The sequence below is a fragment of the Nerophis lumbriciformis genome, linkage group LG12 (assembly GCF_033978685.3).
Source record: "Nerophis lumbriciformis linkage group LG12, RoL_Nlum_v2.1, whole genome shotgun sequence".
NCBI classification, from domain to species: domain Eukaryota; kingdom Metazoa; phylum Chordata; class Actinopteri; order Syngnathiformes; family Syngnathidae; genus Nerophis; species Nerophis lumbriciformis.
The window spans coordinates 28,279,619-28,295,720 of record NC_084559.2 but is presented as its reverse complement, the minus strand read 5'-3'; the positions used below and the strand labels follow the sequence as shown (position 1 = coordinate 28,295,720).

The following is a 16,102-nucleotide window of genomic DNA, read 5'->3' as shown; positions in this document are numbered from 1 at the left end:
GTTGTCAAAACAGCCCGAAAAGCAATGTCTCCTCAAGCCTCGTTAGCAGAAGTCAAAGGTTTACAAAAAGCCATTTTTGTAAACTCACTGGTCATTACATTGGGTAAATAGTCACACTGAGAAGATCCTTGGGGTCAAACTCACTTGCATCATGCTGAAAGGTACATTGTGATTTGAATAATGTAATCCTCCTATGCCGCTAAAATATGTAATGATATTAGTGGGAAAAAAACATCCCAACTCCAACCACATGGCTACACATTAAAAAAAAAAACCAAAAAAACTTAATACAGCATTATTTTCTTGCCGAATACAAACTGCAACCAATGGTACTTGGCTGTGTTTAAAAAAATAGGTGTTTCTGTAAAGTTGCAAGGCTCCACAGTCCAAATAGAGTAACAGGACACTCTATCCAATTATGCATTCGTTGCTGCACGGCTCAGCATCTGCCATGTATGTGCAAGGTCAGATTTTAAGATTTAATACATGTTAATTTTGCTCATTGAATTCTTTCAATCTCTTGCCAATGTTTTATTTTGTGGGACGGGGTGTGGGGGTAGGCTGGCTTTGATCTTAAATTCAATCCAGGTTAACCCTTTGTATGTCAGAAACAACATATTGCATCCAATGCCATTTAATCATGTTTTCCTCATTCAAAACTAATGAAGAAAAGATGGCTGATGCACAATAGTATAACATCCATTCACTTGTGACCTTATATTCTAATAAATTACAGGATGCTGTTTTTGTGTCAGTGAAGTGAAAGGAATCGATTGTTTCTGTAACATTCTCCATGCTTAGCAAGACTCAGCTGGTGCCTTTGTGGGGATAGGTATGGCTGGCTGTGAGCTTAAGAACCTTGTTAATGTTTTATTCATAACGATTTGACCTTAAAGATGGAAATGCTAATCTGTGTCAAGAATGAGAGGGATCATTGGACTTTTCAAATGTCAAATAGTCTCACACAATTAAGACATATTCATTACAAGAACCCAGGTCCCTCACACCCTGCTGAGATGTAAAACACCTTCAATTAACATTAGAAGACATACCTTATCTCTCAAGCTCGAACATCCATTATCCTAAAGTCTATAATAACCTCTGTCACAATATTAACTTCAGTCACAAAAAAAGTATACGAAAACAGACACTGTCATAAATGCAACTTAAATTTAAAGGGGAACTGCACTTTTTGGGGATTTTGCCCATCATGCACCATGCACATCTTAGACGGAAACACATATTTTATTTTTCGGTATATTTTAAATAGAAAATGATAGGATATAACCTAATTGCACTTAAAAAAATACAACAAAATTAGTTTCCAGTACAACCGTCCAACAGCAGAAATACAATATATAGTTACAGGGGTATACAGGACTGGAAGACTGTTGGGTCGGCACCTAGGGGTGGCACCTCACAAAAAAGGTAGGAAAGGTAAACATAGGGGCGGGAGGGGGGTGGGAAAAAGAGCAAATAGTAAAAACTGCTAGGAAAAGGCAGCTAACAATGCAGGTAATGGCGATACGATCTATTCCGCCTATAAACCGTTCTAAAAAAACATTAAAAATGTTTTATATACATGATGTAAATATATGTCAGGGGTCAGCAACCTTTACTATAAAAAAAGACCTTTCACCGCCTCATCCACTAAAGAAAAATAGTATAGGCACACAACGTAACACATCTTATAAACTTTTAAAAGTTTGTGTTTTTTTTTCTTTACAGGAAAATCAATTTGTCTATGTAAAATTAAACTCTTGTTCCTTTTCTCTTTTCAACTAGTATTCATGGTTAGCTTACCACAAGGGTTGTACACTGGAGAAGCTGATTCAAACACGCAGGCTTCCAGTCCCTTTTACTTGGCTTCCTTGCGCCTCATTACGGCCTCACAGTCGTGCATTTGTAAACTCTTATAAAAAAATGCACATTTTCTCACTCAAGGGTTAAAAAAAATCTGAGGGAGCCATAACAAAAAGGCAGAAGAGCCACACATGGCTCCAGAGCCACAGGTTGCAGACCCCTGGTATATGTAGTAATAGGCACATTCATGGTAACATGTTATATTATGTTGTACATTTTAAGCATTTACGTAATTTATTTCCTGCGCACCTTGATTTGACTTGATTTCATTTGAAATCAACATCAACAACAACAGAGAGCACTTCCTGCGTTTGCTTTGACTAATGGCAGACTTCAAGAGAGCCTTGGAGCGTTATCATGTAGCACTAAGGGTGTAACGGTACACAAACATTTCGGTTCGGTACGTACCTTGGTTTAGAGGTCACGGTTCGGTTAATTTTCGGTACAGTAAGAAAATAACAAAATATACATTTTTTGGTTATTTATTTACCAAATTTGTAAACAATGGCTTTATCCTTTTAACATTGGGAACACTATAATAATTCTGCCCACGTTAATTAGGTAACATTAAACTGCCTCAAATTGTTGCTCAGATTAAATAAAATGATCAAACTTTTCTTCTACATAAAAAAAGTGCAACATTAAACAGTTTCAAGTCAACTCATCATGCTTAATTTATTACAGCATTTGGGAAGCCTGTAGTTGATTTATTATGTAAATGTTATATTTTTATCAACATGTGATAGCAGGGACCCAGCCATTCAAAACTAGGCTGCTGCATTACTAATGATTAATGTAACTATAGCTGAAAAAAATGGTACAATAGCAATAGGAGAGACTATTCATCCCTGAACACCATGGAGTTCATGTAGGCTTAATGATGCAGTTACATTATTATATCAACTATCAGAGACAGAAACTCTTCATTTAACATAATGTCCCTTATTGCTGCTTCAACACAGCTCAATCAACACAGAAAAAGGTAAAGTGAAATAACAGACAGACAGGGCTTTGCTGTCCGTAACACACACACACACACACACATACACACACACCGCAAAATGAGCTAACGTTACGCTAAAAGCGAATTAGCCTTCACCTCAAGCCAGGACTTGAGCTGAGCTGCCTTTTATATTTCTAGAAGGTCAACGGGCTCATAGTGATGTTACTAGTAGTTGACTGGGAGCTGTTTATTATAATTTGGGGAGAGTCCGCTGCCTGATGCTTACCTGCTAAATGCTAAGCACTGACTACATGCGCTCTGAATACGCACTGCTGATTGGCTGTTACCGCTCTGAATACGCACTGCTGATTGGCTGTTACCGCTCTGTTCGTAACCAATCAGATGGTTGTGTGGGTGGGACAATGCTGGGTGCTGTGTAGAGTACTGACAGAAACAGAGGCAGAAAGAAGCGGCGGCGGCTACTTAATATGTTCGTGTGGAAACTTGTTCGGTACACCCCTGAACCGAACCGAAACCCCTGTACCGAAACGGTTCAATACAAATACACGTACCGTCACACCCCTATGTAGCACTATTACTAAACGTTTCAAATAAGAACATTAAACAAGAATAGTGACTTACAATGTTCGCTCTCACTGGGATGCCAACTGATAGAATGGTTGTATCTTTCAGCACATGATTTGTACACTTCGTCAGCTGGTAAATTCAGAATAATCCTAATTCCTTCAGACAAAAAATGCTTCCTAGCAATATTGCAGTGTTCTTATGCTGCGTTCCATTTGTTGAGTGTCAAGTTGAGAATCACATCAAGTTGGTAGCGCTGGATTTTCAAAGTTGACCAACTTGGTACCACAATCTTCTACTATACAAGTGAGATGTATGATTTATAATCAAGCATTAACTTTTCCTAACTCAATTGATAATGGTAATTGTTTTATTTATATATTTTAGTTTCATTGAGGGACATAAATAGTAAGCTACTCCTTCATTCCTCAGCAAAAAAATCTAAGATAGAAAGAATAGAATAGAGCAGGGGTTCTTAACCTTTTTGACCTCGGGGCCAACTTTTCCACTGCAGAGGGGCCCAATGCCCACTCAAATATTAACACTGAATTAGTCATCTTACTCTTGATTTTAGTTGTATTCAATAATTATATCTAACCTACTTAGAGTTTAACAAATAATATCAAGCATGTGTTATTCCCAAAGATTATTATCAAGGCTTAGGTCAGGCTGAATACAAAAAGTTGTACTTATCTAATACACTGAAAAAGAAGGCACACATACAAACTGTTGACATTTCTTTTTACATACAATTACGCAATTCTAAAATAAAGACATTCTAACTGTATTAATGACTAATCATAATAATGATAATAATAATTAATACGTTTTTAAATAAACTAAACAAAAATTTTACTGCAAATAAAATACAGCTTTAACACTTTATTCATACATTTTGCACTTAAGAAACCTCTCTGTGACTTTAACTCCAGACCTTTTTGTTTGTTTAATATTGCCATTACTGCCACAAGTGGTGGAAAAGTGTATTACAACTGAGTACCGCTGTGGCCCATATGGACCACAGCTCTCCCGTCCAAAAGCAGAACCTAGTAACTCACTTCTAGCTGATTTTGATAAAACAAACGGTTTTTCTGTTGTATCTACGCAGTTATGTGGTAGTTGCTAGGTCCTGCCATGCGCGTAACAGCTTACTTACGGAACAAATTACAATATCGCATACACTAATGTAAAGCATATCACCTAGTAACTCCAAAATTATTATCAGCTCAGTTTTGACCAAAATTGAGTTACTGGGTTTTGCCTTTGGACGGGAGAGCTGAAAAAAATAAAATTTAGGGGGGGTTCAGGGTCCAACAGTCCAGTCCCAAAGTTGTGCGTAGAGAGCGTTTGGTCAAGTAAGCAACAGGCGCCATGGCTGCAACTAAGGATGTGTGAGGTGGCTGTGCCCAGAAGCATGCATTTGCTGTCATAGGCACCGATCGACATTTCTGCCAGTGGGTGCTCGGTGTGTGTGCTTGGTGGTGAGCAAGAATTTGCCATCAATCCCACGTGGGTGCTCGGCATTGTCCGTGGGTGTTCGGCCCCCGAAGCCCCCACGGGATCGGCGCCTATGATTGCTGTCGTTTTGACGTTATTTTTTTCTGACAAAATTAACCAAATTAATATGTATATATATAGTTTTAGACATACTCCAGCTCATAAACAATAAAACATTCTTTTTTTGGAGAAAGTATAATTTTGCAGCGGGCAGCTCGATGACACAGTGGTTAGCGCTCGTGCCTCACAATAAGAAAGTCTTTCTGTGGGGAGTTTGCTTGTTCTCCCCGTGACTGTGTGGGTTCCCTCCGGGTACTCCAGCTTCCTCCCACCTCCAAAAACATGCACCTGGGGATAGGTTGATTGGTGACATTAAATTGGCCCTAGTGTGTGAATGTTGTCTATCTGCGTTGACCCTGCGATGAAGTGGTGACTTGTCCAGGATGTATCCCACCTTCTGCCCGAGTGCAGCTGGGATAAGCTTCAGCAGAGAGGGACAAACGGTAAAAAATGGATGGATGGATAATTTAGCGGCTGTATTTGATGCACAGATATGCCGTGTTCAGTGACCAGCCGGCACCTGACGGCGCAATAAACGTAAGAAAAAAAATACACAGAACGACCAAAACTGAATTACACTCATTTTGCCAAAATCTTCATTTGCTTTGGACAAACAATCATGGAGAAATTGTACCTTTTGTGTGAAGTATGTTAACTCTGGTGGCTGCCTCCAATGTATTTGTAATCATTGTATGTATCATTATGTATTATTTTAACTTATCTTTCTTTTTTGTAACATGGTGAGTGAATAAGTATATTTTTTTAAATTATTTCCCCATATTTCTGCACAGTAACTCCAATATGGTAACACTGGCGAGCAGTAGAGAATATGGAGTGATTTATGGTCCAGAACATATTTTGCTTCATCCATTGACGTACTGCCGCTTTATGATGTATTTTTTTAATGAGATTTCAAGTTAATTTTCTGATCTATTATTACACCCAAAATTATGTTTCTTTAAGTCTTTCAATGTTTATTTGTATTTGTGTTTGACTTTCTCTTCTGCTGTTACCGAATTGCATTATTTAAGTTTTACTGATATTCAAATATAGTCGGTTTTTGTCAAACCATTTATTTAATTTGTTCATTTCTTTATTACTTGTATTAGTTTCTGTGTGTTCTCTCCTGAACAAAACTCGTAAACACACAGCATCAGCTCAAAGTTAGTAGCAGTCATGGCGCCCTGTAGTCACGTGAGTGCCTTTTGACCAATCATTGAGATCGCCTGAAACCAAGTTGGCTTTACTCTCTCCATACATTATTCTAAACCAGTGTTTTTCAACCACTGTGTCGCGGAATACAGTCTGGTGTGCTCTGGGAGATTATGTAATTTCACCTAATTGAGTTAAAAACTATTTTTGCAAACCAGTAATTATAATCCGCAAATAATGTGCCATTGTTGAGTGTCTGTGTTGTCTACAGCTCGGCAGAGTAACCATGTAATATTCTTCCATATCAGTAGGTGGCTGCAGGTAGCTAATTGCTTTGTAGATGTCATGAACATGGTTTGTCGTGATCACAATATGCGGGAGGCAGTGTGTAGGTAAAAGGGTATCTAACGCTTAAACCAAAAATAAACAAAAGGCGAGTGCCGCTAAGAAAAAGCATTGAAGCTTAGTGATGTCCATGCAAAATGAAACTAAAACTGAACTGGCTGCAAAGTAAACAAAAACAGAATGCTGGACGACAGCAAAGACTTACAGCATGTGGAGCAGACGGCGTCCACAAAGTACATCCGTACATGACAATCAACAATGTTCACACAAAGAAGGATAGCGTCCGCACAACTTAAATCGCCTTGATTGCGAAAACAAAGCAGATGCGGGAATGTTCAAGGACAGTCTTTCCCACACATTCATTTATTTGTGGCGGCCCTCCACGAAAGAATTATGTCCGCCACAAATGGATTTTTCGGCTTTTGACTCGCTCGACCGCTCATAAAAGCAATGGGACTGTCTGTGAATGTTGCTTGTAGTAACACCTCCGGTGCAGTAGGTGGCGGTATGCATTGTAACTCCGCCAATAGCACTTAATTCACCTGGTGGGCCAGAAGAAGAAGAAGAAGAGGGACGGACGGACGGGACCAAAATACTCGCCGACTACTTTTCATAATGATGGCGCTTCCTACGTTTCTACCTCAAATGTCCAAAAGCTGCTGAAAGCCTTGATCCAGGATGCCATGGGGAAAAAAACTTAAATGGTGCCTTTTGGCGATACTTAGCAGCTTGGTGGCTCATAGCCGGCTAGCTAACGCTTGCTAGCGTGGTAGCATTGCTTCATTTTTACAGGTGTTATAGGTAGATAGGTTATAGCTGCATCGCTCGCGGCTCGTCATATATTTAATGTTAATCCGCGATTTCACCGAGCGTTTCACTGACGGTTTCGCCTGACGCTGCTTCATTAACACCGCCGCTGTTTGACTCGGTCACCTGTTTTCATACCGACGAGCTAACGTGTCCAGGTTATAACCCTGTTGTCAATAAACACACATGGACTGAAGCTAAATTGTCCACTGTCCACTGCAGCATGTGAATGCAATGAAAAGAATACAATCTGAGCCAACCAGCTGTTAAAATGTTGTCCAGGTTAATGTTTTATTAAAGGCCCTTCATTTCAAGATTTCAACTGTGATTGGGCTTTAAACAGGTGGCTGACCTGTTCAGATGGGTGTAACTGCTACTGGTCAAATAATGTGAAATAGCATTTAATTTTACATGTATGCAATGCCATTTAAATGTAATTATAGATAATAATAATAATAATAAATACTGTGTAGTGTTGTAAATAGTCAACGGGAAGGATTCTAGTAAGATATAAGCCATGAGCACTACACAGCCAGAAAAAAACCTAGGCAGGACAAGTAAAAATATTGGGGCAAGTAGATTTGAAAAGTCGGGCAAGTAGAAAAAAACCTTAACGTTGAACCCTGCATGTGTTGAGCTGCTGGTTAGACGGCACTGTACATAGAGCGCTTCTGCTCGTTAGTAATAAATTCTAATGTTGGATGTTCACTCCTTCACACAGATGAGTATAGAAAAATATTTTCAACGGCCGAAAAGGGCTGGACTTGGAGAGGAGGTAGGCCTACAGTCCGGACCACAGGTGCGACCTGTTCAGCAGGAGGAGGAGGAGGAGGTTGACTGACTGTGGCAGGACACCTCTGCCTCTGTTTCACTTCATGTTGCTGGTAAGAAATATGGTTGTAGTAGTAGGCTAAAGTTAAATTATTTAGTATTCACTAATTAAAGGGGCAGAGCTTTAAGAGACGTTTTAGCTTTTATATTTTATAAGATATATTTTTTGTAAGAACCACAATTAATAAATATATTTCAGTGAATCACTAATTGTTCAAATGTGTATATAAATATGTACATAAAATGTTGTAATTATATTCCAACTCCGCGTTCTTCTTGGTCATCGCCGAAAAGGTTGAAAAACACTGCTCTAAACAGTCCAGACATAAAATGACACATTTACCCTGTGTAAGCTTTTTGTAGACAAACAAACTTTTACTGTTAAGAAACACTGGACTAGAGAAGGTGTAACAATTCCGACATTAACCTTGGAACAAAAGCAGGCAAACTTACCTGATGTAACATCCTCTCCAAGTGCTTAGGCCTACATTATTGCTATGCTTGATTATCCTCAATCAGTCATTTTATGGTCCGGAAAAGGCTGACAAAAGCTTGACGTGAGGTGGATTTCTGCGAAAACGGAAGACGGAACAAGTGAATAGTGTGCGACATTATAAAGTCGAATTAGACACCTGCAATCTGGTAGTTGACTTTGGTACTAAACAAAGTTGTTAAGGCATCTAAAGTAATGAGAAACCGTCACAAACACATAGCATCAGCTTAAAGTTAGTAGCAGTCATGGCGCCCTGTAGTCATGTGAGTGCCTTTTGACCAATCATTGAGATCGCCTGAAACCAAGTTGTCTTTACTAGATAGATAGATAGTACTTTATTGATTCCTTCAGGAGAGTTCCCTCAGGAAAATTAAAATACTACTCTCTACATACATGACTCTGAACAGTCCAGACATAAAATTACACATGTACCTTGTGTAAGCTTTTTGTAAACAAACCAACCTTTACTGTTAAGAAACACTGGAATAGTACTTTATTGATTCCTTCAGGAGAGTTCCGTCAGGAAAATTAAAATACTACTCTCTACATACATGACTCTGAACAGTCCAGACATAAAATTACACATGTACCTTGTGTAAGCTTTTTGTAAACAAACCAACCTTTACTGTTAAGAAACACTGGAATAGAGAAAGTGTAACAATTCCGACATTAACCTTGGAAGTAAAGCAGGCAAATTTACCTGAAGTAACATCCTCTCCAAGTGCATAGGCCTACATTATTGCTGTGTTTGATTATCCTTAATCAGTCATTTTATGGTCCGGAAGAGGCGGAAAAACCTTGATGTGAGGTGGATTTCTGTGGAAAGGGAAGATGGAACAAGTGAATAGAGTGCAACATAATAAGGTCAAATTAGACACCTGCAATCTGGTAGTTGACTTTGGTACAAAACCAAGTTGTTAAGGCATCTAAAGTAATGAGAAACTGTCGCAAACACATAGCATCACTTAAAGTTGGTAGCCGTCATGGCGCCCGTTAGTCACGTGAGTGCCTTTTGACCAATCATTGAGATCGCCTGAAACCAAGTTGGCTTTACTCTCTTCATACATGACTCTGAACAGTCCAGACATAAAATTACACATGTACCTTGTGTAAGCTTTTTGTAAACAAACCAATCTTTACTGTTAAGAAACACTGGAATAGAGAAAGTGTAACAATTCCGACATTAACCTTGGAAGTAAAGCAGGCAAATTTACCTGATGTAACATCCTCTCCAAGTGCATAGGCCTACATTATTGCTGTGCTTGATTATCCTTAATCAGTCATTTTATGGTCCGGAAGAGGCGGAAAAAGCTTGACGTGAGGTGGATTTCTGTGGAAAGGGAAGATGGAACAAGTGAATAGAGTGCAACATAATAAGGTCAAATTAGACACCTGTAATCTGGTAGTTGACTTTGGTACAAAACAAAGTTGTTAAGGCATCTAAAGTAAAGAGAAACTGTCGCAAACACATAGCATCATCTTAAAGTTGGTAGCAGTCATGGCGCCCTGTAGTCACGTGAGTGCCTTTTGACCAATCATTGAGATCGCCTGAAACCAAGTTGGCTTTACTCTCTTCATACATGACTCTGAACAGTCCAGACATAAAATTACACATGTACCTTGTGTAAGCTTTTTGTAAACAAACCAACCTTTACTGTTAAGAAACACTGGAATAGAGAAAGTGTAACAATTCCGACATTAACCTTGGAAGCAAAGCAGGTAAATTTACCTGATGTAACATCCTCTCCAAGTGCATAGGCCTACATTATTGTTGTGCTTGATTATCCTTAATCAGTCATTTTATGGTCCGAAAGAGGTGGAAAAAGCTTGATGTGAGGTGGATTTCCGTGGAAAGGGAAGATGGAACAAGTGAATAGAGTGCAACATAATAAGGTCAAATTAGACACCTGCAATCTGGTAGTTGACTTTGGTACAAAACAAAGTTGTTAAGGCATCTAAAGTAATGATAAACCGTCACAAACACATAGCATCAGCTTAAAGTTAGTAGCAGTCATGGCGCCCTGAAGTCACGTGAGTGCCAAGTTTTGACCAATCATTGAGATCGCCTGAAACCAAGTTGTCTTTACTAGATAGATAGATAGTACTTTATTGATTCCTTCAGGAGAGTTCCCTCAGGAAAATTAAAATACTACTCTCTACATACATGACTCTGAACAGTCCAGACATAAAATTACACATGTACCTTGTGTAAGCTTTTTGTAAACAAACCAAACTTTACTGTTAAGAAACACTGGAATAGAAAAAGTGTAACAATTCCGACATTAACCTTGGAAGTAAAACAGGTAAATTTACCTGATGTAACATCCTCTCCAAGTGCATAGGCCTACATTATTGCTGTGTTTGATTATCCTTAATCAGTCATTTTATGGTCCGGAAGAGGCGGAAAAAGCTTGATGTGAGGTGGATTTCTGTGGAAAGGGAAGATGGAACAAGTGAATAGAGTGCAACATAATAAGGTCAAATTAGACACCTGCAATCTGGTAGTTGACTTTGGTACAAAACCAAGTTGTTAAGGCATCTAAAGTAATGACAAACTGTCGCAAACACATAGCATCAGCTTAAAGTTGGTAGCCGTCATGGCGCCTTGTAGTCACGTGAGTGCTTTTTGACCAATCATTGAGATCGCCTGAAACCAAGTTGGCTTTACTCTCTTCATACATGACTCTGAACAGTCCAGACATAAAATTACACATGTACCTTGTGTAAGCTTTTTGTAAACAAACCAACCTTTACTGTTAAGAAACACTGGAATAGAGAAAGTGTAACAATTCCGACATTAACCTTGGAAGTAAAGCAGGCAAATTTACCTGATGTAACATTCTCTCCAAGTGCATAGGCCTACATTATTGCTGTGCTTAATTATCCTTAATCAGTCATTTTATGGTCCGGAAGAGGCGGAAAAAGCTTGATGTGAGGTGGATATCTGTGGAAAGGGAAGATGGAACAAGTGAATAGAGTGCAACATAATAAGGTCAAATTAGACACCTGCAATCTGGTAGTTGACTTTGGCACAAAACAAAGTTGTTAAGGCATCTAAAGTAATGAGAAACTGTCGCAAACACATAGCATCAGCTTAAAGTTGGTAGCCGTCATGGCGCCCTGTAGTCACGTGAGTGCCTTTTGACCAATCATTGAGATCGCCTGAAACCAAGTTGGCTTTACTCTCTTCATACATGACTCTGAACAGTCCAGACATAAAATTACACATGTACCTTGTGTAAGCTTTTTGTAAACAAACCAACCTTTACTGTTAAGAAACACTGGAATAGAGAAAGTGTAACAGTTCCGACATTAACCTTGGAAGTAAAGCAGGCAAATTTACCTGATGTAACATCCTCTCCAAGTGCATAGGCCTACATTATTGCTGTGCTTGATTATCCTTAATCAGTCATTTTATGGTCCGAAAGAGGCGGAAAAAGCTTGATGTGAGGTGGATTTCTGTGGAAAGGGAAGATAGAACAAGTGAATAGAGTGCAACATAATAAGGTCAAATTAGACACCTGCAATCTGGTAGTTGACTTTGGTACAAAACAAAGTTGTTAAGGCATCTAAAGTAATGAGAAACTGTCGCAAACACATAGCATCAGCTTAAAGTTGGTAGCAGTCATGGCGCCCTGTAGTCACGTGAGTGCCTTTTGAGATTGCCTGAAACCAAGTTGGCTTTACTCTCTCCATACATGACTCTGAACAGTCCAGACATAAAATTACACATTTACATTGTGTAAGCTTTTTGTACACAGACCAACTTTTACTGTTAAGAAACACTTGAACACAGAAGGTGTAACAATTCCGACATTAACCTTGGAACAAAAGCAGGCAAACTTACCTGATGTAACATCCTCTCCAAGTGCTTAGGTCTACATTATTGCTGTGTTTGATTATCCTTAATCAGTCATTTGATGGTCCGGAAAAGGCTGAAAAAAGCTTGATGTGAGGTGGATTTCTGTGGAAAGGGAAGATGGAACAAGTGAATAATGTGCAACATAATAAAGTCGAATTAGAGACCTGCAATGGACCTGTTCCAGGATTCAGCAAGCTCGTTCTCGCGAGACTCTTTTTTTGATGGGTCAAAGGTCGGGAGGGATAAACAAACCCAGAAAATGGCTTCCTTTTTATTGAGTGGTGCTTATTTGGAAGTAAATGTCGACTTTGAGTATTTTATGCGATGGAGTGTTGACTCATTGAAAGACCATTTGCGTTGTTGTGGACAAAAGGCGTCTGGAAATAAAAATAAAAAAAATCTTGCTGCCAGGGCTTTTGCTGCGTGGGAAATGGGAGTAAAAGCCAAGAAAACCGAACAAGAGGTGAACGACGAAAAAGCCGTGGATTACCAAAAAACTTTGTTGGTAAAAGACAGTGTAAACTTTCTGCCAGATCCTTTCTCTATTTCTAATGGATTGGGTAGGAGAAAAGGATGGCATGAAGCTCTGACCGTCGACCATGTACTTTGATATAGGCATGCACCTTGGAGTTACAAACATGTACTTTGGTATAGGCATGTACCTTGGAGTTACAAACATGTACTTTGATATAGGCTTGTACCTTGGAGTTAAAAACATGTACTTTGATATAGGCATGTACTTTGGAGTTACAAACATGTACTTTGATATAGGCTTGTACCTTGGAGTAAACATGCACTTTGATATAGGCATGTACCTTGGAGTTACAAACATGTACTTTCATATAGGCATGTCCCTTGGAGTAACAAACATGTACTTTGATATAGGCTTGTACTTTGGAGTAAACATGCACTTTGATATAGGCATGTACCTTGGAGTTACAAACATGTACTTAGATACAGGCATGTACCTTGGAGTTACAAACATGTACTTTGACATAGGCATGTACCTTGGAGTAACAAACATGTACTTTGATATAGGCTTGTACCTTGGAGTAAACATGCACTTTGATATGGGCATGTACCTTGGAGTTACAAACATGCACTTTGATATAGGCATGTACCTTGGAGTTACAAACATGTACTTTGGTATAGGCATGTACCTTGGAGTTACAAACATGTACTTTGATATAGGCTTGTACCTTGGAGTTACAAACATGTGCTTTGGTATAGGCATGTACCTTGGAGTTACAAACATGCACTTTGACATAGGCTTGTACCTTGGAGTAACAAACATGCACTTTGATATAGGCTTGTACCTTGGAGTAAACATGCACTTTGATATGGGCATGTACCTTGGAGTTACAAACATGCACTTTGATATAGGCATGTACCTTGGAGTTACAAACATGTACTTTGGTATCGGCATGTACCTTGGAGTTACAAACATGTACTTTGATATAGGCTTGTACCTTGGAGTTACAAACATGTGCTTTGGTATAGGCATGTACCTTGGAGTTACAAACATGCACTTTGACATAGGCTTGTACCTTATGGTTACAAACATGTACTTTGATATAGGCTTGTACCTTGGAGTAAACATGCACATTGATATAGGCATGTACCTTGGAGTTACAAACATGTATTTTGATATAGGCATGTACCTTGGAGTTACAAACATGTACTTTGATATAGGCATGTACCTTGGAGTTACAAACATGTACTTTGATACAGGCATGTACCTTGGAGTAAACATGTACTTTGATATAGGCATGTACTTTGAAGTTACAAACATGTACTTTGATATAGGCATGTTCCTTGGCATTACATGTACTTTGATATAGGCTTGTACCTTGGGAGTTACAAACATGTACTTTGATATAGGCATGTACCTTGGCGTTACAAACATGCACTTTGATATAGGCATGTACCTTGGAGTTACAAACATGTACTTTGATATAGGCATGTACCTTGGAGTTACAAACATGTACTTTGATATAGGCATGTACCTTGGCGTTACAAAAACATGTACTTTGATATAGGCATGTACCTTGGAGTTACAAACATACACACAAGAATGCTTCAAAGTTCCAAAGAAGGCAAGGCTTACAGTTATTTCACAACTGGTCAGATTTCCATTATGTTTGTATTTTAATGATACCATATGGCATACTTGCCAACCCTCCTGAATTTTCCGGGAGACTCCTGAATTTCAGTGCCTCTCCCGAAAATCTCCCGGGACGACCATTCTCCCGAATTTCTCCCGATTTCCAGCCGGACAACAGGCACGCCCCCTCCAGGTCCATGCGGACCTGAGTGAGGACAGCCTGTCGTCACGTCCGCTTTTCCTCCATATAAACAGCGTGCCGGCCCAGTCACGTCATAACATCTACGGTTTTTGGAGAGTGCACAACCGCGCACACATCAAGAAGGAGACGAAGCAGAAGAACGAAGAAGAGACAGTCATGGCGACGACGAGTGACAGAGAATAGAACGAGGATGGACAATTCTACTCTAAACTCACTCCTCTCCTGCAAATTAAATTTCACAGATGCTGCCCATACCTATGCTCCTTCAAAGGCTGTGCTACTGCTACTTACCATGTAATGATTTACGTGGAAACCGACTTAAACAAGTTGAAAAACGTATTCGGGTGTTACCATTTAGTGGTCAATTGTACGAAATATGTACTGTACTGTGCAATCTACTACTAAAAGTTTCAATCAATCAAAGGCTGCAAAGCATTGCACTTTCAAATACAACAATGAGTAGAGGAGTGTTATGTGTGTGTATATGTGTAAATAAATGAACACTGAAATTTAAGTATTTATAGTATATATATATATATATATATATATATATATATATATATATATATATATATATAAAAGAAATACTTGAATTTCAGTGAATTCTAGCTATAAATATACTCCTCCCCCCTTAACCCCGCCATCTCCCAAATTCGGAGGTCTCATGGTTGGCAAGTATGCCATATGGTAGACTGACCATACGTCCTCTTTTCCCCGGACATGTCCTCTTTTGCGAGGCTGTCCGGGCGGAGTTTCTTAAATGCCTCAAATGTCCGGCATTTTGAGTTAGGGTTGCGTGTATTTTCAATGTACGTTCAGGGTTAAGAAGGGGTTAAAAACAAAACATATTGTGAAGGTGTGCGCAGCAGCATTCGTGAGGGAGGGGCAGAGACAGAGAGAGCGAGAGAGTTATGATGAACGTGCATGCGTCGCCAGGCTATGCTTTTTATCGATAGATTTATCAGATTTAATTTTTTATTATCTATCGCAGGGGTGTCAAAAGTGTGCACCGGAGGCCATTTGCGGCCCACAGCTAATGTTTTAAAGGCCCACGGCACATTCTAAAAACACTATTAAAATACACAAAAACATAACAAAAGTGAAATAAAAAAGCTTAAAGCTGAAATGTAATTTAGAACAAGTTGCAATGTTGACTAATTAAAACAAAGCTGTTTTTTTTATTTCAAACTGTCATTGCTCAAAACATAATATTGAATCAAAATCAATGTTATTATGAATTATTGACCTATCCAAGGTTCTGATTACTTCACATCAAATATTCCACATTGAAAAATATTTTTGGTGGAACATTTTGCATATTTTGTGTGTTTGCCATTAAAAACATAGTTTTGTTTGAC

At 39.0% G+C, this 16,102-nt stretch overlaps 1 long non-coding RNA gene across 1 annotated transcript in view; it reads right to left on the bottom strand.

Moving 5' to 3' along the window:
• LOC133623189 (uncharacterized) overlaps window positions 1-16,102 on the bottom strand; it is a 71,978-nt gene that overhangs the window by 52,305 nt on the left and 3,571 nt on the right. The window contains exons 2-8 of the long non-coding RNA XR_009817859.1: window positions 12,424-12,540; window positions 11,920-12,035; window positions 11,405-11,520; window positions 10,890-11,005; window positions 9,791-9,906; window positions 9,277-9,392; window positions 8,537-8,653 (exon numbers count right to left, since the gene is read on the bottom strand). This is a non-coding gene — a long non-coding RNA (uncharacterized lncRNA). The remainder of the gene's footprint in view (window positions 1-8,536; window positions 8,654-9,276; window positions 9,393-9,790; window positions 9,907-10,889; window positions 11,006-11,404; window positions 11,521-11,919; window positions 12,036-12,423; window positions 12,541-16,102) is intronic.